This window comes from Balaenoptera ricei, chromosome 3 (genome assembly GCF_028023285.1).
Source record: "Balaenoptera ricei isolate mBalRic1 chromosome 3, mBalRic1.hap2, whole genome shotgun sequence".
NCBI classification, from domain to species: domain Eukaryota; kingdom Metazoa; phylum Chordata; class Mammalia; order Artiodactyla; family Balaenopteridae; genus Balaenoptera; species Balaenoptera ricei.
In genome coordinates this window covers 32,665,847-32,692,130 of record NC_082641.1, presented here as the reverse complement: position 1 = coordinate 32,692,130, position 26,284 = coordinate 32,665,847, and the positions used below count along the sequence as shown (strand labels likewise).

The following is a 26,284-nucleotide window of genomic DNA, read 5'->3' as shown; positions in this document are numbered from 1 at the left end:
TTTATTATGTTGAGGTAGGTTCCCTCTATGCCCGCTTTCTGGAGAGCTTTTATCATGAATGGGTGTTGAATTTTGTCCAGAGATTTTTCTGCATCTATTGAGATGATCATATGGTTTTTATTCTTCAGTTTGTTAATATGGTGTATCACATTGATTGAATTGTGTATATTGAAGAATCCTTGCATCCCTGGGATAAATCCCACTTGATCATGGTGTATGATCCTTATAATGTGTTGTTGGATTCTGTTTGCTAGTATTCTGTTGAGGATTTTTGCATCTATGTTCATCAGTGATATTGGTTTGTAATTTTCTTTTTTTGTAGCATCTTTGTCTGGTTTTGGTATCAGGGTGATGGTGGCCTCATAGAATGAGTTTGGGAGTGTTCCTTCCTCTGCAATTTTTCAGAAGTGTTTGAGAAGCATGGGTGTTAACTATTCTCTAAATGTTTTATAGAATTCACCTGTGAAGCCATCTGGTCCTGGACTTTTGTTTGTTGCAAGATTTTTAATCACAGTTTCAATTTCATCACTTGTGATTGGTCTGTTCATATTTTCTATTTCTTCCTGGTTCAGTCTTGGAAGGTTATACCTTCTAAGAATTTGTCCATTTCTTCCAGGTTGTCCATTTTATTGGCATAGAGTTGCTTGTAGTAGTCTCTTAGGATGCTTTGTATTTCTGCGGTGTCCGTTGTAACTTCTCCTTTTTCATTTCTAATTTTATTGATTTGAGTCCTCTCCCTCTTTTTCTTGATGAGTCTGGCTAATGGTTTATCAATTTTCTTTATGTTCTCAAAGAACCAGCTTTTAGTTTTATTGATGTTTGCTATTGTTGTCTTGTTTCTATTTCATTTATTTCTGCTCTGATCTTTATGATTTCTTTCCTTCTACTAACTTTGAGGTTTGTTTGTTCTTCTTTCTCTAGTTCCTTTAGGTGTAAGGTTAGATTGTTTATTTGAGATTTTTCTTGTTTCTTGAGGTAGGCTTGTATAGCTATAAACTTCCCTCTTAGAACTGCTTTTGCTGCATCCCATAGGTTTTGGATCATTGTGTTGTCATTGTCATTTGTCTCTAGGTATTTTTTTTATTTCCTCTTTGATTTCGTCAGTGATCTCTTGGTTATTTAGTAACATATTGTTTAGCCTCCATGTGTTTGTGTTTTTTATGTTTATTTCCCTGTAATTGATTTCTAATCTTCTAGCGTTTTGGTCAGAAGAGATGCTTGATATGATTTCAATTTTCTTAAATTTACTGAGGTTTGATTTGTGACCCAAGATGTGATCTGTCCTGGAGAATGTTCCGTGCGCACTTGAGAAGAAAGTGTAATCTGCTGTTTTTGGATGGAATGTCCTATAAATATCAATTAAATCTATCTGGTCTATTGTGTCATTTAAAGCTTGTGTTTCCTTATTAATTTTCTGTTTGGATGATCTGTCCATTGGTGTAAGTGAGGTGTTAACGTCCCCCACTATTATTGTGTTACTGTTGATTTCCTCTTTTAGAGCTGTTAGCGGTTGTCTTATGTATTGAGGTGCTCCTATTTTGGGTGCATATGTACGTATAATTGTTATATCTTCTTCTTGAATTGATCCCTTGATCATTATGTAGTGTCCTTCCTTGTCTCTTGTAACATTCTTTATTTTAAAGTCTATTTTATCTGACATGAGTATTGCTACTCCAGCTTTCTTTTGATTTCCATTTGCATGGAATATCTTTTTCCATTCCCTCACTTTCAGTCTATATGTGTCCCTAGGTCTGAAGTGGGTCTATTGTAGACAGCATATATATGGGTTCTGTTTTTGTATCCATTCAGCGAGCCTGTGTCCTTTGGTTGGAGCATTTAATCCATTCACGTTTAAGGTAATTATTGATATGTATTTTCCTGTCACCATTTTCTTAATTGTTATGGGTTTGTTTTTGTAGGTCCTTTTCTTCTCTTGTGTTTCCCACTTAGAAAAATTCCTGTAGCATTTGTTGTAGAGCTGGTTTGGTGGTGCTGCTTTCTCTTAGCTTTTTCTTGTCTGTAAAGCTTTTGATTTCTCCGTCAAATCTGAATGAGGTCCTTGCCAGGTACAGTAATCTTGGTTGTAGGTTCTTCCCTTTCATCACTTTAAATATATCATGCCATTCCCTTCTGGCTTGTAGAGTTTCTGCTGAGAAATCAGCTGTTAACCTTATGGGAGTTCCCTTATATGTTATTTGTCGTTTTTCCCTTGTTGCTTTCAATAGTTTTTCTTTGTCTTTAATTTTTGTCAGTTTGATTACTATGTGTCTCTGCATTTTTCTCCTTAGTTTTATCCTGCCTAGGACTCTCTGGGCTTCCTGGCCTTGGGTGGCTATTTCCTTTCCCATGTTAGGGAAGTTTTTGACTATAATCTCTTCAAATATTTTCTGTGGTCCTTTCTCTCTCTCTTCTCCTTCTGAGACCCCTATAATGCAAAGGTTGTTATGTTTAATGTTGTCCCAGAGGTCCCTTATGCTGTCTTCATTTCTTTTCATTCTTTTTTCTTTATTTTGTTCCGTGGCAGTGAATTCCACCATGCTGCCTTCTAGGTCCCTTATCCATTCTTCTGCCTCAGTTATTCTGCTACTGATTCCTTCTAGTGTATTTTTCATTTCAGTTATTGTATTGTTCATCTCTGTTTATTTTTTAATTCTTCTAGGTCTTTGTTAAACATTTCTTGCATCTTCTCGATCTTTGCCTCCATTCTTTTTCCGAGGTCCTGGATCATCTTCACTATCATTATTCTGAATTCTTTTTCTGGAAGGTTGCCTATCTCCACTTCATTTAGTTGTTTTTCTGGGGTTTTATCTTGTTCCTTCATCTGGTACATAGCCCTCTGCCTCTTCATCTTGTCCATCTTTCTGTGAATGTGGTTTTTGTTCCACAGGCCCCAGGATTGTAGTTCTTCTTGCTTCTGCTGTCTGCCCTCTGGTGGATGAGGCTATCTAAGAGGCTTGTGCGAGTTTCCTGACTTGAGGGACTGGTGGTGGGTAGAGCTGGGTGTTGCTCTGGTGGGCAGAACTCAGTAAAACTTTAATCCACTTGTCTGCTGATGGGTGGGGCTGGGTTCCCACCCTGTTGGTTGTTTGGCCTGAGGCAGCCCAACGCTGGAGCCTACCCGGCTCTTTGGTGGGGCTAATGGCAGACTCTGGGACAGGTCATGCCAAGGAGCAGCTCCCAGAACTTCTGCTGCCAGTGTGTCCATCCCCATGGTGAGCCACAGCCACCCCCACCTCTGCAGGAGTCCCTCTAAAATTAGCAGGTATGTCTGGTTCAGTCTCCTGTGGGGTCACTGCTCCTTCCCCTGGGTCCTGATGCACACAGTACTTTGTGTGTGCTCTCCAAGAGTGGAATCTCTGTTTCCCCCAGTTCTATTGAAGTCCTGTGATCAAATCCCACTAGCCTTCAAAGTCTGATTCTCTAGGAATTCCTCCTCCTGTTGCTGGACCCGCAAGTTGGGAAGCCTGACATGGGGCTCAGAACCTACACTCCAGTGGGTGGACTTCTGTGGCATAAGTGTTCTCCAGTTTGTGAGTCACCCACCCAGCAGTTATGGGAATTGATTTTGTTGTGCTTGTGCCTTTCCTACCGCCTCCTTGTGGCTTCTCCTTTGTCTTTGGATGTTGGGTATCTTTTTTGGTGAGTTCTAGTGTCTTCCTGTCAATGACTGTTCAGCAGTTAGTTGTGATTCCGGTGCTCTCGCAAGAGGGAGTGAGAGCACGTCCTTCTACTCCACCATCTTCAGGACTGCAGCCAACTTTTTCAATTTTGAAGTAATAATAATCATAATAAATATTCAATACAGAAAAATTTAATATGTAAAACTTTAACTTATGTGCATATTTGTTGCCAAGAATTATGATATGGTGATCAATAGCATATTTCTAAGCTTATAAGTATATTTTACTAAAACAAAATTCTATGGGTAACATAGATGGAAATATGAGTACAAGGAGGAACAATAAATGATGGAAATTTTCTGGCTGTTAAAAAAGAGCTTTTTCATGTATTTTTCAAATAGGTGAAGGTACGTATTTCATACATTTGAGTGATTTAGCAGTTCTAAAAGTCAGTGTGCCAGAAGTTATGTTTTCTCAATTATTTAAACTTGCAATAAAAATTTTATATGTTAACTTAAAAATGTGTGAGGATATATAATTTTTCCAAGAATATTAGGAGTTCCCAGAACAAAGTATTTTGTAGATCTCTGCCCTAAGATGTGGGAGATGAATGCAGAAAGGGAAGGGTGTGGCAGGGGAGGTGCCAACCCATGCTACCATTTTGCCGGGATGTGGGGTTGTGCCCCATGTCATTTCTCAGCTGTCACTGCTTTGCTGTCAGGATGTCTTGTCTGGCTTTCTGAGAAGATATGAAGCAGACGGACCTGAGCTGGAACACTTCATTCTCCAGAGTGCTTGCTCAGATGTGAACAGGCGTGACGATGGACTCCGCTTGTGGATCGTGACTGTAAGTGTGCCCTACAGTCACCCTGTAGTGCTCACAAGAGAATGGGAGTGGAATATGGGAGTGGGGGAGCCGATTAGACTCCCTGGGTTGCTAACATCTTGGTGAAGCTGCCATGTTTTTTTGTGTTTGCGTGTTGGTTTCTGCTTTATAACAAAGTGAATCAGCTATACATATATATATATCCCCATATCTCTTCCCTCTGCGTCTCCCTCCCACCCTCCCTATCTCACCCCTCTAGGTGGTCACAAAGCACCTAGCTGACCTCCCTGTGCTATGTGGCTGCTTCCCACTAGCTATCTATTTTATATTTGGTAGTGTATATATGTGCTTGCCTCTCTCTCACTTCGTCCCAGCTTCCCCTTCCCCCTCCCCATGTCCTCAAGTCCATTCTCTATGTCTGCGTCTTTGTTCCTGTCCTGCCCCTAGGTTCTTCAGCACCTTTTTTTTTTTTTTTTTAGATTCCATATATATGTGTTAGCATATGGTATTTGTTTTTCTCTTTCTGACTTACTTCACTCTGTATGACAGACTCTATGTCCATCCACTTCACTACAAATAATTCAACTTTGTTTCTTTTTATGGCTGAGTAATATTCCACTGTATATATGTGCTACATCTTCTTTATCCATTCATCTGTCGATGGACACGTAGGTTGCTTCCGTATCCAATTTTCCCAGCACCACTTATTGAAGAGGCTGTCTTTTCTCCATTGTGTATCCTTGCCTCCTTTGTCATAGATTAGTTGACCATAGGCGTGTGGGTTTATCTCTGGGCTTTCTATCCTGTTCCATTCATCTATATTTCTGTTTTTGTGCCAGTACCATATTGTCTTGATTACTGTAGCTTTGTAGTATAGTCTGAAGTCAGGGAGTCCAATTCCTCCAGCTCCATTTTTTTCCCTCAAGACTGCTTTGGCTGTTCGGGGTCTTTTGTGTCTTCATACAAATTGTGAAATTTTTTGTTCTAGTTCTCTGAAAAATGCCATTGGTAGTTTGATAGGGATTGCATTGAATCTGTAGATTGCTTTGGGTAGTATAGTCATTTTCACAATGTTGATTCTTCCAATCCAAGAACATGGCATATCTCTCCATTTGTTTGTATTGTCTTTGATTTCTTTCATCAGTGTCTTATAGTTTTCTACATACAGGTCTTTTGTCTCCTTAGGTAGGTTTATTCCTAGGTATTTTATTCTTTTTGTTGCAATGGTAAATGGGAGTGTTTCCTTAATTTCTCTTTCAGATTTTTCATCATTAGTGTATAGGAATGCAAGAGATATTTGTTGAAGCTGCCATTTAACTGAAAAGATGTGGTGTTAAAAATGTATGATGGAATGGGTAGGAGAACATGGGTTATCCTATTAGCCTTCAGGGCCTAGACTCCTAGGTGACTCTGAGCACAGGACTTAGGCGTCTCCAAGCTCAGGCTCCCAGGCATAGATGGATCCCTTGGCACCCCTGTCAGTGCTGATGGCTCACCCTTCTCCTGACCTCATCTACCCTGTGCTGGTGCTGCCTGCTTGGTGCATTTCATCATCTTCTCTTACACCTCCCTGGAGTCTCGCCACTTGCGTAGGATGTTTGCCAGCAAAGGCTGTTTTGGCAGAAGGTACACTGGGTTCTCTGAGCTAAGGAAAAGCCAGTCCCTTTAGAAGTCAGTTTCCCAGTGGCTCCAGAAGTTCCTTTCTCTGTGGCGCCCAGTTGTCACAAGGACAGGCTATGTCCAGGAGTGTTGACCCCGGGCCTGGCCTGGCAGGAACAGGGCAGGTGGGAGGGATGATCTGAGGCCAGCTGGGATGCCCTGCTGGCAACAACAAACAAGACACGTGGAAACAAAGGGGGTTCTCAGGCAGTCACAGCCATGGGGTCCTGACAGCTCTGAAGGCCACAGAGAAAGCAGGAGGGTGTGAAGTGGCATCTCCAGTTTGCACTTAAAATAGTAACTTTCCCAGTCTGCCCTTTCCTCAATGAAACCAAAAGTCGCCTTTATGAGGGGAGGGTCTCACTACACCATGGCCTTTAGATCAGTGGTCCTCAGGGTGGGAAGTGAGGTCCATGAGGTCAAAACTATTCCCATAATGATATTAAGATTCTGTTTGAATATTCATTCTCTCATTAGTGTGTAGTGAAGGAAAATGTTTTCCTCAGCCTTCTTAGGGTTCCTGGCTTGGTGTAAAAAGTAAACTGACAAAAACAGATTAACAGGAGAAAAACATACCCAGTCTCTTGAATTTTTACATGTACATGGGAGCCTTCACAAGGGACTAAGGACCTGAAGAAGTGCCCAGAGCAGGAAGCTTTTATACCTTTCAGACAAAGAAACAATAAATTGGTGACAAATTGACAAGGCAAAGAAGTTTGGGCTAGACATAAGAATGGTAAAAAAAAAGTGACCAGAAAGATAAGGGTTAGTTTAATAAGGTTTATTTGCAGATTCCTCTAGTGCCATCACTGGGCTGATAAGAGTCTATATCCAGTAAAAGAAGAAATTATTTCCTGCCTTTAGGCAGATAGGGGGGAGTTTTTCCTATGTTTACTGCTTCTTAATTGCTTTCAGCTCAAGATATGTCAAAGAGGCATATTTTGGAGTGACACACTCTGGTTTCTTTCAAGTGTATCCTGGAATTTTCCAGAGGCTCCATGACATCCGGTGACATCTTTGCTCTGACGGCAAATAGAATGTGTGCTTCTGTGTTCTTATGTTTTAAAGGCTCCTCAGTTTTAATTTCTATTACAATAAATATCTGTAGATATAATCCAATAGGTATAACAGAAGCTTTGGCATTTCCAGTAATTTCTAAGAGTGCTAAGAAGTCCTGAGGCCAAAAGAATTGCTGTCTTAGAGCTTGTATTTCAGCACTTGTTTTGTAGATTTGGAGAACAAGGTCCCAAAGAGAGGAGATCATTTGCTTAAGATCACACAGAGCTTGAGGCAGAGTCGGGCAGAAAATTCTGTACACACCACGGTGCCCAGGTCACTTTGCTGCTTAACTACTCGCCAAAGCAGTGATTCTCATATAATCACTTACTTCCCTCCGAGTACATGGGGCAGGGCCTTATGTGCGCCTTTTGCCTCCTGCCTCCCCCCACCGCCCCTGGGGAAGAGGGGGTCTTCCAGTGTAAGAAGATGCAACAGGACAACGCTACAGGAGGCCACTCACAGTAACAAGACTGGAAAAGTAAAGTTTGTCTGTGGTCCTTTCGGAAGGATGTTAGGTTTCCCTGGATGGAGCCGGGAGCAGGTCGGTCCGGGACGGAGCAGGTACGATGAAGCAGCAGAGCAAGGCGGATGGGTCTGCAGCAGACTCACTTTGGACTGAACGGTGACCAGATGGAAACAGTCAAGGTCTATTTTGTTTCATATCTTGGATCCTAACCTTGTGATCCTAGTCTATTGTGACTACGTTTATCTTCTTTCTGTTAATGTACTGCTCTCAAGGCCCTTTCAGACCTTGTGGGGCATGGCAGTTAGAGCCTTAGAAGTATCTAGTGTATTTGCCCGTTCATTCAGCGGTGTCTGTTGAGTACCTGCCATGTGTCTCACACAGGTATGGGCTCTGGGGGTACAGCAGTGACAAGAAACACACAGGCTCTTCTCTCATGGAGACCACCTTCTAGCAGGATGGTCCAGCTCCTCCTTTCCAGATGCCAGAGGCTCAGAAAGGTGAAGTGACTTGCTAAAGTCACAGAGCCAGGTGAGGAAAGAATTTGCTGGGAATCTACCCTGTGCTTCGTCCCCTGGGGGATACAGCAGAAACAGGTGATCTAGTCTATGCCACAAACGAGCTTGTTTGAGAGCTGAGGCATATGCCCAAGTAGTATTATAAGGATTTAGAAGGCAAAGGCTAGGTGAGTATAAAGTAATTGTTTAATTGCTTTAATTACTGGAGGGAAGTTTCTGTGAAAAAAAAAAATCATTCAGGGGGTTACATTTTTGTGTTTGTTATTTCTTTAAGGTTTAATTTATCAAGCTACACATTTAAAACTCAAGTTCATTTCTCAAATTCTGCTTATAAATAGATTAGGATTTGTAAATCTGGCAAATTTGAAAAATCACTTTTGAAGGCCTTAGATTAAATGTTGTATCACTTACAAATTCAGTTGAACTACTTTAAACATGTTAAAATGCATGTATAAATTTAATACATTTGATTTCCCTTTTAAGTTACTCAACTGCCTAATTTAACAAAACATCCTGAGTACCCAAATAACCTCTGAAAGAAGTAACAAGTCACAATCTTATATGTGTGATGAGGCTTAAGTTTTCTTGGCTGTTTCAATACTATATAAGACAATGAGATTTCTACTGAAAATCAAAAGTCTAAATTAGTTACGCAGTTAAGATTTTAAATTGAAATTTCAACACTGACCTATTTATAACTCAAATAGGCCAAATTATCCTAAATGTTCACATATCTAAAATACCAAATATGTACAGATTCCTAACATAAACTGTTAATACTGTTGTTTGATACTTTTTAATATTCTTATACCAATCTTAACTCTTTCTGAAATAAAACAAATTAGGGAATAATTTAGATCATCCTGCCGTATTCTGGGAGTTCCCTTCCTATGGAATTTTTAGGGTTGCTTTCTCAGTTTGCTGGAGGTTGCACAGTAATCAGTGATTTTGGCCTAGATACTGACTAGACCCTTATGTGTTGCCCTGATGTCAGGAACACTCAAAGTGGTGTCCCCAGGCATGGCTTTTACATTTAAGTTAGACAATAACTAATTCTGCTGCTACTCAAGGAAAATTTTAACTTCCACTCAAACATGTCATTTGAATGGATTTTGTTTTGGGGGGTGTCTTAAAAAAGTATTTTAAAGTATTAAAGTATTAAAAAGTATATGTAAAAAGTATTTTGTGTCAAACATAAAACACCCTGAAATTGAGAGAATCCTGCAATGTTTGATCTCTTCTATTTTTAGAACCTCACAATTCTTAGGAATATGAAGAAGCTGATGTGTATTCTACTGGGGACAGTGAATCATTTCCACATGTGACACATGAACAGTCCTCCTACTACTTTAAAATCACATTTTAGGAGGAGGCCCTGGACTTCAAGGCGTTTAGAGTTGTGCCTTCTTTTCTCCAGCTCTATCATGAGCCTCTTAAGGGGTTAGATTTTGTCAAATATACCTCTTGAGATCCCTCCCTGCACTTAGCACAGGATGCGATCGTTATGAGATTAACAAACGTTTGAGGAATTAAATAAGAAATGTGATGAAAAGGTAGAGTCAAGTGGAAAACTGATGTAGATGTAAATCTGATTGAGTGGAAACATAGAGTAAAGGTTAGTTTTTGAAGAAGTTTAGCAGCAAAGGGTATAAATGGATGGAAAGGTAAGGTGTAAGGAAGGGTACTGTAGGTTGATGGGAATAAGTGAGTTTCAAGAAGTGCAATAATAACAAACAAATTTTTTTGAGTTCTTACTGTGTTCCAGGCTCTATCTTAAGTGTTTTCTGTGTATTAACTAACTCATTTGATCCTCCCAATATCCCTGTGAGGTTTTTATCACAATTGCTGCCATTTTCCAGAATGAGGAAATGGAGGCACAGGGAGAAGTCATTTACCATTATACTGAATGTGTGACCATTTACTTTAAGATATTTCAGGATAAAATTCAGTATAATGTCTGTATGTGTAATTTAACCTTAGCCTCAGGGTAGGTAGTTAGCAGTTGGCGTCTGCTAATCAGGAATTCATGCCTCAGGGGTAGTCGTGTCCCCAAAACTCCGCCCCAATCTTTGTCGTGCTGTCCGAGTATTGTTCCGTCTAACTTGAAGTGACTCTTTTTTAAATTGAAGTATAGTTGAATTACAATGTTTTGTTAGTTTCTGGTGTATAGCAAAGTGATTCAGATATGTGTGTGTGTGTGTGTGTGTGTGTGTGTATAATTCTTTTTCATATTCTTTTCCATTTTGGCTTATTATAAGATATTGAGCATAGTTCCCTGTGCTATACAATAGGTCCTTATTGTTTATCTATTTTATATATAGTAGTGTGTATCTGTTAGTCCCAAACTCCTAATTTATCCCTCCACTCCCTTTCCCCTTTGAAAACCATAAGTTTGTTTTCTATGTCTGTGAGTCTGTTTCTGCTGCATAAATAAGTTTATTTGTATCATATTTTAGATTCCACAGATAAATGATATCATATGGTATTTGTCTTCCTCTGTCTGACTTACTTCACGTAGTATGATAATCTCTAGGTCCATCCATGTTGCTGCAAATGGCATTATCTCACTTTTTTTGTGGCTGAGTAATATTCCATTGTGTATATGTACCACATCTTTTTTTTTTTCTAATGTTCAAATCTTTTGCCCATTTAAACAAATATTTATTTATTTATTTGGCTACGCTGGGTCTTTAGCTGTGGTATGCGGGATCTTCATTGCGACATGTGGGATCTTCAGTTGTGGCATGCAAGATATAGTTCCCTGAGCAGGAATCGAACCCGGGTCCCCTCCATTGGAAGTGCAGTCTTAACCGCTGGACCACCAGGGAAGTCCCTGTACCACATCTTCTTTATCCATTCATCTGTCAGTGGACACTTAGGTTGCTTCCATGTCTTGGCTATTGTAAATAGTGCTGCAATGAACATTGAGGTTCATGTATCTTTTCGAATTATACTTTTGTCTGGATATATGCCCAGGAGTGGGATTGCTGGATCACATGGCAATTCTATTTTTAGTTTTTTGAGGAACCTCCATACAGTTCTCCATAGCGGCTACACCGATTTACATTCCCACAGCAGTGTAGGAGGATTCTCTTTTCTCCACACCCTGAAGTGACTCTTTTCCGCAAGGTGCTTTTTGGAGTGTTTGAGGATGGAGCAGGGCCAAGTCAAACTTGCAAAAACAGAACTGGGGTGACAGTTTTGTGCCTGCTTGCCAATAAATGTTTGCATTTGTTTCAGAATTTGATCTCAGATTGGCTGCCATGGTGACATGCGCCTGTTAGTGAGGTTGTTGGGGACTGCCCTACCTCTGATCTCCAGAGGGTACTATTGCCAGAAACCCTGACAATTGCTGAACTACCCCATTGCTGGGGGCAGCCTGCAACTGCCCCAGGTCACTCAGCTGGTAGTGGGAAGCACGGGTGCTCAGCCCAAGCCTCCGGCTCTCTAATCCACAGGCCACACTGCCACCCTGAACATAAGCGAGTGGGGTATTAGCAGAAGGGCCAGGGTTTTAAGCAAAGAGCATAGCTAGAGACAATAGTGTTTAAGAGGTAAGATTCCTTGGAGTCAGGAAGGGAAGACACAGTGGTGTGAAGACAGTGGGTGCCTCTTTGAGTAAGTTCAGAGGCAGAGGAAGGTAAGCAGGTTCTGCCTGGTGGATTGTATTTCCTTGATGAACTAGGAATCATGGACTTGGGTTGAAAGTAAAGGGGGTGAGGTCCCTGGTGAGGGGACAAAGGCTCTTTTGTTTCTCCCACTTGTGTTCTTATGTGAATCAGGGCTGTCCAGGATAAGGAGCGGGAGCTTCTCTGAAGGGAAGCCTAAGGAGACTGAGTGTGGCCCTAGGGTCGAGCCAGGGCATCTGTCCCAACCCCTGGTGCCTATCAAGATGTCAAGGTCATCCAGTGGGATGCCTGGGATACGTTCCCGTCCTAATGATCAGTGAGCAGAGGAACAAAGTGCAGCATGAAGGACCAAGTAGCCAGAGACAGCCGCTCAGCAGGACTCAGCCAGTCAGGAGGGGAGGGGCAGGCGGCGGGGGGATGATGGGGCACTTTGCTGGCCCTTCCCAAAGTGCATGGGAGAGTTCAGGATGCTCGTGGTGAATTTTAAGTTTCTTTGAGGACAGTCAGTTCTGGAGAGATGAAATGACTCTGCCTTTTGTTCCTCTGCAAAAGCTGATGAATAATTCAAGGCAATGGTAGGGAAGTGGGCTCGGAGCAGGGACATCCTGGTGGGTTGCCATGGAACTCAATTCTCAAAGGAAGGGACCCTCTCCATCTTGTATACTCCTTGGCGCCCCTGGCCCTGATCCCGCGCAGCTCCCACGGAACCATGCTCCTTTTCAGCCTAGGGGATGAATGTCTGCCACGAAGAGGACCTGGAGGAGCTTCAGAACCCAGCGGAGACAAGCAGATGTGAAGAGGCCAGCCGACTCCCTCTCAGGCTTCTGCATTGTACTGAGAGAAAGAGCGGCACTGCCAAGGGGAAAGGGCGAGGCGGGGAGTCCCGTGGACCCGCTGGGCCTCACCCCTGCCTGCCGGTGGCATGGCTGTGGGCTTCCTTTCCCACCAGCTGGAGACAGTCTCTTTCCGCAGGACGAAACCACTTTGTAAGCGGGCCCTCCCCAAGGATTCACCTTTGATCTAGACTTGCTGATTCTCATTCAAAGGAATGAGCTATCTGTCAAGAGCCCTCAAATGCAGCAGATGCCCAGCTCCAGCTGGAACTAAATTTATATACTGGCAAATCGGACATCTCGGTCAGAGAGATCATAATCAACTGGACTTTGTCTGGACTTTGCCTCCAAATTCAGCTGTCAGTGTATTATTGCTTTATCCTCTAACACTAAGGAAATATCTTTGAGGCACTTTTTTTTTTTTAATTTTTTATTTTTCGCTGTGTTGGGTCTTTGTTGCTGCACGTGGGCTTTCTCTAGTTGCGGCGAGCTGGGGTTACTCTTAGTTGTTGTGCGTGGGCTCCTCATTGTGGTGGCTTCTCTTGTTGCGGAGCACGGGCTCTAGGCAGGTGGGCTTCAGTAGGTGTAGCACACAGGCTCAGTAGTTGTGGCTCATGGGCTCTAGAGCACAGGCTCAGTAGTTGTGGCGCACAGGCGTAGTTGCTCCGTGGCATGTCGGATCTTCCCGGACCTGGGCTCGAACCCGTGACCCCTGCACTGGCAGGCAGATTCTTAACCACTGCGCCACCAGGGAAGCCCGTTTGAGGCACTTTAAATGCACAAAATACCTTGTTGCTTGTCCTGTAAGAGTTAACTGTGCAAAGGTCCTGGAACCAAACTCAACAGAAGGGCTAGATCCTGCCCTCTGAAGGCCTTTCTCTGCTCTCCTCACCGTGTGGAAGACTGTCTTAGGTAGCCACACGTGAAGTTAGAGAAAAGGCTCTCTGTCCAATATAACTGTACTTTATTCAGAGTATAAAGTGTTCATACAGTGTTCAGTATACAGAACTTACAGCAAGTCACCTTAGAGAAGTACGTTATAGCAACTCAGTTGTAAACTAATTTGAGAAATATTGGCAGCCACATCAAGGTTTTGTATGGGACAAGGGAGGTGATGTTGAGCTCAAAAAACCTGTCATTCATCTGCAGCAATATTGCCCCAAAGACAGAGTAAGGCAACAGCTGTGTGGGTGCAAGTCTTACTCAGCAAGTCAGCTCCCCAGCGCCTTAGACCCCCCGGAGTCAAGGCGGCCTGATAACGTTTCATTACCCAGGGAAAACTAAGCATCTTATTTCATTAAAATAGATGTCCTCACTTTTTTGTATAGTGGTGCTCTCTTTTATTTTCCCACAACATGTATCTGGGACCTAGGGGTAGGATGAATGATGTGAGGGAAGTCTTGGGGGGGGGGATTGGGAAGTAGGAGAGGGGGTGTTGGGAGGAGCAGTTACTGTTTATAAAGACAGAGCATTAAGAATCCACTCATTAAAAAGCCAAGATAGAGCACCTATAGAACTGCTAGGATTTAGGAATGAGAGAAATCAAGACAATAATAACTATGATAATAGAGTGCTTTCTGTGACTAAACTCTATCCCAGGCTGCTCTGGGCTGAGTGTTTGTGTCCCTCCCGAATTCGTATGTTAAAACTTAACTCACAAGGTGATGGTATTGGTGGGGGGGGGGTGGCTATTGGGAGATGATTAGGTCATGAGGGCAGAGCTCTCATGACTGGAATTAGTGCCCATATGAAAGAGACCCCAGGGAGCTCCCTCATTCCTTCCTGTATGCGAGGACACAGACAGGAGACAGCCATCAAGGGGGGAGCCAACTCTCACCAGACACCGAATCTGCCAGTGCCATGATCTGGGCTCTATAGCCTCCAGAACTGTGAGAAATTAATTTCTGTTTTCTATAAGCCACCCAGTTTATGGTATTTTTGTTATAGCAGTCTGAACAGATTAAGACACAAGCTTTTATATTTTGGGGGAAATGTGTAATCTGGTGAGGAAGAACCACATATACCCAATTAACAATAAAACATGGGAGAATGTAGCAATATTATAATAAAGAGCTATGGAATTGCACAGGACGAAGACATAAATTTTGAAGTTGGAGGCGGGTGGCAGGAAAGTCTTCCCAGCAAACACATGAGTTGGCAACCCCTGGCACACCCAGCCTCCACTCGGAGTGACAGTAACGTGGCCGTGGCTCTCGTGTCTTAGCTGACCACTTGGGATGCTGTGGGACATGTTTGGATGAGTGCTCTCAACCCCCATTTGACCCTCTTTCTATTTGGAGAGGTTGGAAAGCTGAAAATGACCCTTTCGAGGCTTCCTTGCAGCTACAGCTCTACTGGAGAATTGGACTCCACCTGACAGCTGCCCTTGCATGAGATTTGGAAGGCAGACATGAGGCAGTGGCTGTCTGCTGTGGTGATGCCTACGAGTCAACTCCAAGAGATCTGAGTGTTGCAACCTGGCCTCCAGGGTCCAGCTTCATGGGCTGAGGCAGTTGGGGCCACAGTTGGGGTCATCTCAATAACAGCAGGAGCAGTAAGTAGCCTGTTCTCTGGATGCTACCAGTGATTTGATCTTGAAACCAAAATCCATTGGCAGCCCCCTGACTTCTCCTGCAGCAATTTCAATATGAAATACCTAGAATGGTTTCTGTGTCCTGCACTGAACCCTGAGAAATAGAGATACCTTGAATGACCAGTGAACCAGTCCTACAGATAAAGAGTAATGCAGAGAAAGTTACAGCTGATTTGGGCATGGCCACATTCACTGCATCCCTTTGTTAGCCGCCTACAAGTTGGCCTCTGTTCCACCACCCAGCGTCCTTTAGTTGATATCCAGTGACACCATCCTTGCAGAGATTTGCCGTAGTGGCAACTCTGCTGATTTGTTGCCTCTCTTCCCTTCCTTGACCCTGTTTCCTTCTGTATCTGCTCTTTCCACAGCTGCTCCTTCTCTGCCTTTTCCTGTGACTTCTCTTTTCTGCTCCCCCTATCAGTGCATACGCCCTTGACCCTTTGCACTTCTCTCTGGGTGCTCTCTCCCTTGGGAAAATGTATTCATTCTTTCTTTTGTCACTTCCTGGGTATCAAGTATGTGCTGAGTTTTCTGGCCAATGTAAAGATGAGTGGCAAGACTCAGGCTCAAGGAATTTTCAGTTTAGTAAGAGAGGAGATTCAGGTATATGAAAAGCATATTCTAGTGTAATGAGTATTACAGGAAAAGTATCAAAAAGGGCCTTGAAAACTGAAGATAAAAAATCAAGGAGGCTTCATGAAGAAGGCAGCCTGGGAAATGAACCAGAGAGGGCTTTGATAGGTGAAAATAGACCTCAAGAAAAGGAAAGTATTTTAACAAGAGGAAAGGGCATGAGAAAAATTGAATAGAAGTGAGAAAGTACAAAGTATGCCGGGAGGTTTTATACCCATATCCACAAAGCAATCTAGTAGATAGATTATAAACTTTGTGAGGTCAAGAACCTTGTTCACTAGCTTGTCTCTATTCCTAGGATTCAGTGTTGTGCCTGGTACACAGTCGGCCTGCAATAAGTATTTACTGAATTTAAGTCTAGAGCGATGAGCATTCTCTTCCATTGTGCCCGTAGATGAGTCTACTCCAGAGCCCAGATGCTCCCTCGATCCACCCTGCTGCAGCTCTGCCACTGAGTCAACATAGGACAATAAGCCCCTGAACATCTGCATTTTCCGTATACCCCAGACAAGGAGCTTCTTCCTGACTTTATCTTATATTCTTCTATAGTAAACCAATCCACTGGGCTGAAGGTATCACCACCATCCACTAATCTTGATGATTCTACCTTCAAAATATACCCAGAATACGACTGCTTCTCACCACCTCCCCTGCTACTGCCCAGTCCATTGCTCACTTTCCCCAACAAATACCACAGCAAGAGGGATCCCTTAAAGAATATAAATCACAGCATGTCACACCTATGCTCTTCCTATTTCCCATGTTCTATAAGGCCTTACATGAGGAGCAATCTTTATGAGGAGAACATACACAGTAGAAGAGTAATACACTCTTCTACTTCCATTAATTCCATGCCAGGGAATTTCTTTCTCACACACGGTGAGACATGCACTTTAATCTTCTTCCCACTTTCTTTCAACTCTTGCCTATTACCCTGAAACTTGTTCTTTCTTCTTCTTTATTGGTCCCATTTGTGAGCCAAAAGGCAAGCTGTATTAAGTCTAATAAACCTGAGAAGAGTTATAGAGATATAACTACCCTGGTGTTTGTAATGAAATTAGGTTGAACTAAGACCCAATGTTGGCATCTTCTGGTTTGCCAGAACTTCATGTCTGCAGAGTCCTTTAAGCATCCCCACAGATGTTTCCATTGCCTCCTTCTCCCCAAAGCAACCTGATATTCTTTGAGTTCCAGCCTCCTTCAAGTTATAGACTCTTTCCAAAATAATTTCTTACCTGGAATCATTGTTTTTATGTTTCTTTTAAGTAGCAGTATAGAAAAAAAGGGGTTTTCTTATTTCTTTCCTTTCCAATAAAAATTCCCAACAATATTATTGATTAAATTGGCATCTGTGATGTTACCCTTAGGATATAATCACCACTTATTACATTGTTTCTGTGGAAAAACCAACTAATTTATGATGAAAAGAAGAAAGGAGCAAAGGAAGATTATTGTATAAAAATAGAAGTTATTTTGAAAAAGCTTTCATTAACTGCCCTTGTTTCTTCTTTTTTTTTTTTCAACATCTTTATTGGAGTATAATTACTTTACAATTGTGTGTTAATTTCTACTGTATAACAAAGTGAATCAGCTATACATATACATCTATCCCATATCCCCTCCCTCTTGCATCTCCCTCCCACCCTCCCTATCCCACCCCTCTAGGTGGACACAAAGCACGGAGCTGATCTCCCTGTGCTATGCAGCTGCTTCCCACTAGCTATCTATTTTACATTTGGTAGTGTATATATGTACATGCCACTCTCTCACTTCGTCCCATCTTACCCTTCCCCCTCCCCGTGTCCTCAAGTCCATTCTCTACGTCTGCATCTTTGTTCCTGTCCTGCCCCTAGGTTCTTCAGAACCTTTTTTTTTTTTTTAGGTTCCATATATATGTGTTAGCATACGGTATTTGTTTTTCTCTTTCTGACTTACTTCACTCTGTATGACAGTCTCTAGGTCCATCCACCTCACTACAAATAACTCAACTTCGTTTCTTTTTATGGCTGAGTAATATTCCATTGTATATATGTGCCACATCTTCTTTATCCATTCATCTGTCGATGGACACTTAGGTTGCTTCCATGTCCTGGCTATTATAAATAGAGCTGCAATGAACATTATGGTACATGATTCTTTTTGAATTATGGTTTTCTCAGGGTATATGCCCAGTAGTGGGATTGCTGGGTCGTATGGTAGTTCTGTTTTTAGTTTTTTAAGGAACCTCCATACTGTTCTCCATAGTGGCTGTATCAATTACATTCCCACCAACAGTGCAAGAGGGTTCCCTTTTCTCCACACCCTCGTCAGCATTTATTGTTTGTAGATTTTTTGATGATGGCCATTCTGACTGGTGTGAGGTGATACCTCAGTGTAGTTTTGATTTGCATTTCTCTACTGATTAGTGATGTTGAGCATCCTTTCATGTGTTTGTTGACAATCTGTGTATCTTCTTTGGAGAAATGTCTATTTACGTCTTCTGCCCATATTTGGATTGGGTTCTTTGTTTCTTTGATATTGTGCTGTATGAGCTGCTTGTATATTTTGGAGATTAATCCTTTGTCCGTTGCTTCATTTGCAAATATTTTCTCCCATTCTGAGGGTTGTCTTTTCGTCTTGTTTGTGGTTTCCTTTGCTGTGCAAAAGCTTTTAAGTTTCATTAGGTCCCATTTGTTTATTTTTGCTTTTATTTCCATTTCTCTAGGAGGTGGGTCAAAAAGGATCTTGCTGTGATTTATGTCATAGAGTGTTCTGCCTATGTTTTCTTCTAAGAGTTTTATAGTGTCTGGACTTACATTTAGGTCTTTAATCCACTTATTTTTGTGTATGGTGTTAGAGAGTGTTCTAATTTCATTCTTTTACATGTAGCTATCCAGTTTTCCCACTACCACTTATTGAAGAGGCTGTCTTTTCTCCATTGTACACTCTTGCCTCCTTTATCAAAAATAAGGTGACCATATTTGTGTGGGTTTATCTCTGGGCTTTCTATCCTGTTCCATTGATCTATATTTCTGTTTTTGTACCAGTACCATACTGTCTTGATTACTGAAGCTTTGTAGTATAGTCTGAAGTCTGGGAGCCTGATTCCTCCAGCTCCTTTTTTCTTTCTCAAGATTGCTTTGGCTATTCGGGGTCTTTTGTGTCTCCATACAAATTGTGAAATTTTTTGGTCTAGTTCTGTGAAAAATGCCATTGGTAGTTTGATAGGGATTGCACTGAATCTGTAGATTTGCTTTGGGTAGTATAGTCATTTTCACAACGTTGATTCTTCCAATCCAAGAACATGGTATATCTCTCCATCTGTTGGTATCATCTTTAATTTCTTTCATGTGTCTTATAGTGTCTTATAGTTTTCTGCATACAGGTGTTTTGTCTCCTTAGGTAGGTTTATTCCTAGGTATTTTATTCTTTTTGTTGCAATGGTAAATGGGAGTGTTTCCTTAATTTCTCTTTCAGAATTTTCATCATTAGTGTATAGAAATGCAATAGATTTCTGTGCATTAATTTTGTATCCTGCTACTTTACCAGGTTCATTGATTAGCTGTAGTAGTTTTCTGATAGCATCTTTAGGATTCTTTATGTATAGTATCATATGATCTGCAAACAGTGACAGCTTTACTTCTTCTTTTCTGGTTCGGATTCCTTTTATTTCTTTTTCTTCTCTGATTGCATGGCTAAAACTTCCAAAACTATGTTGAATAATAGTGGTGAGAGTTGCCCTTGTTTATTCTTAAAGATTTTTTTTCTTAAGGCATTGTTGGGAGGAAGGCAGAGATGAGTCTTGGTCTCCATTGTCAGTCAATTCACAATATAAAAGAAGAAGCAAAACAACCACACACACACACACACACACACACACACACACACTGAGGTAGCCACAGATTTCAAACTAGAGCAGGACACAAGAAGTCCATATTAATTAAGATAAATGGTTATGCCAATGAAAAATCCTTGCTTCTCAGTCCAGCACCCCATTTTCAGAAGCTGAAGGAAGAGAAGAGCTTCAGAGAGCTTAAGTTAGATCAGTTCAGAGGAGGAAGCACTCTCGGGAAATTCACTGTTTCTTTTCACAGCACACCTCCCTGCGTTGGTGCCGTGGGCCCCTGGAAATCTATAAAAAGGGAGATAGACAGAACTTTCATTTTGAATGTTTGTTTCCTATACAGAGAATTTAGCCAGGCTAGGTAAGATGGAAATAAAGGGACGGGCTAGGGTCCGGATTTTAGAACTTGAAAACATTTTGCTGCCTGAGAGAGTATCTGTAAGCTGACCATGATGATAGTTGGCTGCAGGCCTTAGCAGATGCATTTCCCAAGCATTTTCAGATTTAATGAGTCCAGAGAGCATCCCTTGAGGCAGGTCAGTCACTTATTACCAGATTACAGAAAGGAAATGGGGGAATCTAGGAGTTTAAGTGAGTGATGGGGACACCAGGAGTGAGTATCTCAGCCCGAGTTCTCATAAACACTTTTGCTTCCAGGAGAGGCAGGGAAAAAGGGTAGCTTCAAATGTGAGTGTAACTTCAGGGAAGAGGGAGGTGATTTTCCATGTGAACTTTTAGTCCCTTGCCCCGTGTTTGTACATATACCCATGAATGCTGCCCGAGCCTGCAAAAACCACTTTATTGCAGTGGACGTGAATCATGCCATCTGGATGCCCAGTACTTACCCAGTACCCTTCCTTAGTTTGACATTTTCCAGATTTATGAGCCCTTTTCCCCAGGAAGGAGCCAGAAACTCATTTTCCCAAATTCCTTTGCAGCTAGGTAGAGGCATGGGCCGATCCTCCTCAGATGCACCCATGCACAACTTTGATTTGGAGGAGAGCTTGCAGAGTCAGGAGTGCTGAGTGGAAGACTTCTGTTGTGGGTGACAGGGAGACATTTGGTATGCAGAGGCAGAGGTTGCGATGATCCTAGTGGCAATTCCCTGCAGCGCTGTAACAGCAGTGTCTTTCCTGGGGTAATAATTAGAGTGTTGGTCATAGCTGAGTAGTCTCCAAACCTAATTATCTAGCCCTCAATGATATTTGGTGAAATAACCAATATAGTCCAGTGACTACACTTGAGGTCGCTGCAGGGATTTCTGTTGTTTGCAACCAAGAACTCTTACTAATACTCCTTGCACATACAGGGGATGCCAAAAAACTCAGTAATCAAAATGAATATTTTAACATAATATTTTAAAGCATTTAGGTATTCGAGCCTACACCAAAAAAGTATATATTGCTTGTACTTATTTTAAAGTCAAAGAAACAGAATTTCAGAGAAGTCTAGTATTAGTATTGTACTCAAGCAATTTAGTACACCGAGATGAAAGCTAGAACCAGGCTTTCTGACTCCAGTTTAGTGATTTCTCCACGAAAACCTGACTCATTATGTGAAGATATTGAATCATATTCTTGATTGAATTCAACTAGAAGTGATCAATACATAAAAAAAAAAGAAAATCTTCCACTAAGTGCCTGTTGGCTTAGGGCACTAGCAGGACGGTGAGTAAGGCTAAGACTGGGGTGAGGCAAGTGGGGCACTGTTGCCTCAAGTGCAAAGTTTAAAGGGGTGCCAAAAAATTCAGTGATCAAGATACGTAAGATTTTAATGCAAAATTTAAAAATCAAAATTAATTAAAAACCCTTGATGAACAAAATTTCAAATTAAAACAGAATTGGTATGACCTATTTCTTTCCCCTTTATCTCAAGCTCTGATATAGTTACTGATCCTGTCTTTAGAGAACATATACATAGTATCTGAAAATAAATGAAGAGCACAGATTAAACTACCTAATTGCCTTCTCAGATATTCAAAGTTTGAATCTTTTGCCTCCTGGCATGTGAATTTTCTCCAGCAGAATACATAGCAGCGTCTCTCTGTGAGCATTCCTGAGCCTGCAGTTTGGGATTAGATTAGAATATCCATGTCTAGACCTGTCTGGATCTGGCAGAAATATTAGCTCTGGCTGACTCTCTAAAATAACAGAGTAAAGGAGACCAAATGAAACACAAGGAGACACAAGTTTAAATTTTAATGAGGATCTGAGCCGTTGGCTGTTCAGCACCTCTAAAGAGAGGCCTTGATAAATCATAACAATAATCGTGGTGATTAACATTTATTTGACACCCTGTTTCAGAGACTCTGTGATATAGACACTTTAAGAGGCTGATGCTTTTTGTCACAATCCTTGTGAGACAGGAACCCAGGGGAGGAAAGTGAGGTTGAAATCCGTAGTTATCATGTGGCAGAGCCACAGTACAAGCCCAGGTGAAGTCTCCCTGCTCTACTTTGTTTCCTTTCAAGAAAGTGGATCTATTCTCCCCCAGAAATCAAGAAGTTCAAGGACTATGGAGCATCAGGACTGAACTTCCCCAGCAGGCCAATGCACGTTGTTAGGCTGATGGCTTGGGGAAGCCTCACCTTCCCATTGATAAGTGACAGGAGTGGAAGGAGAGAAAGCGGCAACCTTCAAACCTGGAATGTCTGTCAGTGGCCCAGCACCACTAAGTTGTCCCTGCCATGTTGTGAAGTTTGTCCATTCCCAAAGGATAGCTTCACATGGTTTGATGCTCATTACATAAACCTAGAAGTTCTGATATGAGAAGAATGTCTCCAGAAGGCATCCTAATACAGATGGGGAAACTGAGACCCTGGTAAACAAAGCAATTTCAACTCTAAAACTGGGACCAGAACCTAATTTTCCAAACCCCAGTTGCTCGATTACTTGTGCTTTTTTGTTTTTTTGGATTACCAGTTTACTACCACAACACTGGCTGGAACTGAAGAGAACCCACCCTGTTCAGACAATCACAGTCTCACTGGGCCATTTTCACTTGTCCATGTTACCCTCCCAGCTAGGGGAGGAACTGGAATTGGCATCTCCTACAGTAGACTGTAGATATAAATAGTGATCTTCCTAAAACAAGCTTGCACATTGTTGAGTAAAGAGTTGGTCATCACAATTTCTTGATTTTAAGCTCTTTTAAAACCATGTCTGTTCACATATAGCACAAATGTGCAAGGTTTTATCATAAAGTGAGCACCGCATAACAATACCCAGTTCAAGAAAGAGAATGTTGACAATGTACCCAGAAGTCCCCCCATAACCTCTTCCAATGACTGCCCCCTTCCTCCTTACTAAAGGTAATCACTCTCCTCACTTTTAATACCATGATTTCCTTTTGCCTGCTTTTGAACTTTGTATAAATGGAATCTAGAGCATATATTCTTTTCTAGCTGGCTTCTTGATTTGACATGATATTTGTGTGTTCCATTAATTTTTTGGGGAATGGAATTCAACAATTCTTCCTATGAATATTCCACAATTTATTTATTCATTCTACTACTGGGTAGTTTCCAAATTGAGCTATCTTAGCCTTGGGTTCCCCTAAAAGGAGACCCCAAGACAGAGGTTTGCCTGTGGACACTTCATTTGGGAACGTTTTCCCTGGGAACAGGCATGCAGGCCAGGGAGTGTGAAATCGGAAAAGAGGGGAGGTCAATATATGGATATTTTGTTACGTTAACTACTCCTACAGTTAGCTGCTGTTCAATCCTATCAGCATCTTCTAAGGGGCCATCTGAAATGCGTTTCAGGACTGTTTACCAGGGAGAACAGAAGTAGAAACATTTATCCATTGCTTATTGGCTCCTGTCTCCCATTGACCAAGAATGGTCCCACCAGCATAAATTCTCCTGTTCTCCCAGGTCGTGCATGCATGAGTTTTCCAAGGGAATCCCAAGTCAGAGAGGCTGCATTGCAGGAAGTCAGGTGTACGTGGTGCAGGCCCTAGGTAAGGTGTTATACTGATTGTACCTGCAGTAGCCAAAGCCTGCATGAAATCAGTTGCAACAGCAAAGGTAGGGCTAGGGAGATTTTGATGTCGTACAAAAGAGATATCCCTATATTGGCTGTTTTGAATAGTGTGGATATGAGAAAATGTGTCTTGGTGCACACGTGTATATATTTCTGTTAGGTATGTTCATAGGAGTGGAATTGTTGGAGCATAACGTATTTATGTGCTCAGCCCAGTTTTCTAAGGTGTTTATTTACCTTTCTACCAGCAACATATGAGTTAAACTTGGTTCAACATTTTGTGCTGTCATATCTCTTTTAAAAATGTTACTACCATATATATATATATATATATATATATATATATATATATATATATATATATATATATATATATATATATGGCTTTCTAATGGCTACAGCTTGTGCCAGATTGTATCCTCTCAATTGTTTGGGTCACGTAGCACCACATTTTACTTCTGGTCACTTGAGTGCTGTTTCTTGGGCTGCAGATGTGCTCACGTATTCTGGGCTGTTGGGATGAGATCAACAACTGTGCACTTGACCTCACTGGCAATCCAAAGTAAACAAAGAGAAAGGAACAAGACATGTAATATCCCCCAAAGAAGTCACCAAAATTGACTACATTTCATTTATCAAGAAACCATTGCAAGTCTTTGACTAATTCGAGACTCCCTGTTGTGGTAGAGAATGTCTCCCTCAATGGGATGTTATAATGCTTGCCAGTAATATCCAAGGGCCTGCTTTTCTCTGCTCAGAGACTAGGTTGCCCGTAACATTTTGATAGAGAAATGGGAAGGAAGGCGAGCCCACCCTTCAAGGTCTGCCCCAAACTTTTTCCCCTTAGTTCCAATCCAAGATCAACCTCCACCTGACTCCTCTGTAAGGTAGTGCAACAGCCAATGCCCTCATTCTGAAATGCTCCCTTGGCTTCCATTGGCCACAATAAAATTTCCTTCCCTGTGGTCCTCTTGGCCTGAGCTTCAGAGGAACACCTCCTAGGAGACACACGAAATCTAGGAAAACCACATTTAAATATCTCTAGCTTCCAAGCATCCCGCCCAAAGACAGGGAAGTGGGGTTGGATGAGTTGTAAATAGAAGTTTCTACTCAAGAAGCTTCCAGAAGCTCCTTGTGTTCCTCCTCCTCTGTGGCCTGCTGTGGACATGCCGCTCCTTGACCACTATGAGCAGAAATCCTCCAATCCTGCTTCAACCCTTTGTGCTGTCCCAGCCCACCCAGCCGATGTCTGATACAGGCAGTTCCTGGGTACACTTCTGGCCCAGCCTGCTATGCCAGTCCATTGAGGCTGGGCCCACAGTGTGATGTCTTAGGGGTCCAGGGTGGCGGTCCTCTTCCCTAGAGAGATGCTTCACCACTCAAGGCAAAGGACTCTTTCTTTACTATGGGCAAAGGGAAGTCAAACTAACCCTAACTTCTTGTACTGATGAGCATGCAGGAGATGTCCTCAAGGATCTCAACAGCCTCTCATCTCCTGAGGAAGAAGATCCAAGGTTACAGCATTTTTCTTTTGCATATCTTTTCTCTGCCTCAGGGCAAAGCTGGCTTGCTCAGGAGTACTTCTATTTACATTTCATCGACTCTCAATGTGCTGATTCACCTGTGGGTGGCAGCCTTTAGAGCTGTATCCTACATCTCCTCTACTGTCATAACAGCCAATATCTACTGCTGGACTCACTATGTGTACTTAATAAGCACTTTCCGTGCATCTCATTTAATTCTACACCTCTTTGAGGCAACTACTGGAATTAACCTGTTTTATAGATGGGGAAACTGTGCCTTTGGATACAGTTAGGAAGTAGTCAAGCTGGGATTCAAACCCTGACAGCTGGCTCACAGAGCCCACACCCTCAGTAGCTACCTTGTACCAGGTTTCTTGCCCAGTCACCCAAATGCAGATTCTCAACTCCCAGCTGCCTGTGTAAATGTACTTTCTTTGTGGTCCCAGCCCCCAGGCTATCTTGAAAATAATGGAAGGGAATTTGACTGGGACCCATTCCCACCCCTTGTCTTCTCCCCAAGGCTCTTACAGCCCCGTGAGAAGGGAGGGCTTGGGTTTCGCGGCATGCAGTGGTGCAGAGCGTGAGCCGCACAGGTAGACTTAGACACTTCAGCTTCAAGCCCAGCTTCATCACTTAGCAAATGAGAAAACTCAACAAGTTATTAAACTTTTCCAGGCTTGGTTTCTACATCTCCCATGGGATAATAGTAATGCCTGCCTAATAGGGCTTTTCATAGGATTAGAGGAGCTGATACATGTAGAACATTTAAGACAGTAACGGGCGTTCTGGAAGATACAGTGAATATCAGCTTTTACTGTGCACAAAATTCCTGTTTGGTTTTTGAAATCTCGAGGTTGGAAAGAGCAAACAGATTCCCTTTTGATTCCTGATTTCTCCAAGTCCTCTTTCCCTTTTCCCCATTTCAGTGCCACCCCCTTACCCCCAGCCATTTCACATGGCCTGTGAGTGCTCACACTTTTCTGTCACCACTTTCTTTGTTCCACAGGGACTTAGCTCTTCTGTCCATTTGGGGCTGAGTCTGGGGTCCTCCCTGCAGCCCCTGGTCAAAGCCTATGCCACTGATGTATCCCTAGCGGATTCAAAGTGCCTCCACTTAAATTC

The 26,284-nt window shown here is 42.1% G+C and overlaps 1 long non-coding RNA gene across 3 annotated transcripts in view; it reads left to right on the top strand.

The window, feature by feature from the left end:
• LOC132363569 (uncharacterized) overlaps positions 1-26,284 on the top strand; it is a 181,645-nt gene that overhangs the window by 27,900 nt on the left and 127,461 nt on the right. For all 3 annotated transcript variants that reach the window (XR_009502609.1, XR_009502608.1, XR_009502610.1), the window contains exon 3: positions 4,342-4,467. This is a non-coding gene — a long non-coding RNA (uncharacterized LOC132363569). The remainder of the gene's footprint in view (positions 1-4,341; positions 4,468-26,284) is intronic.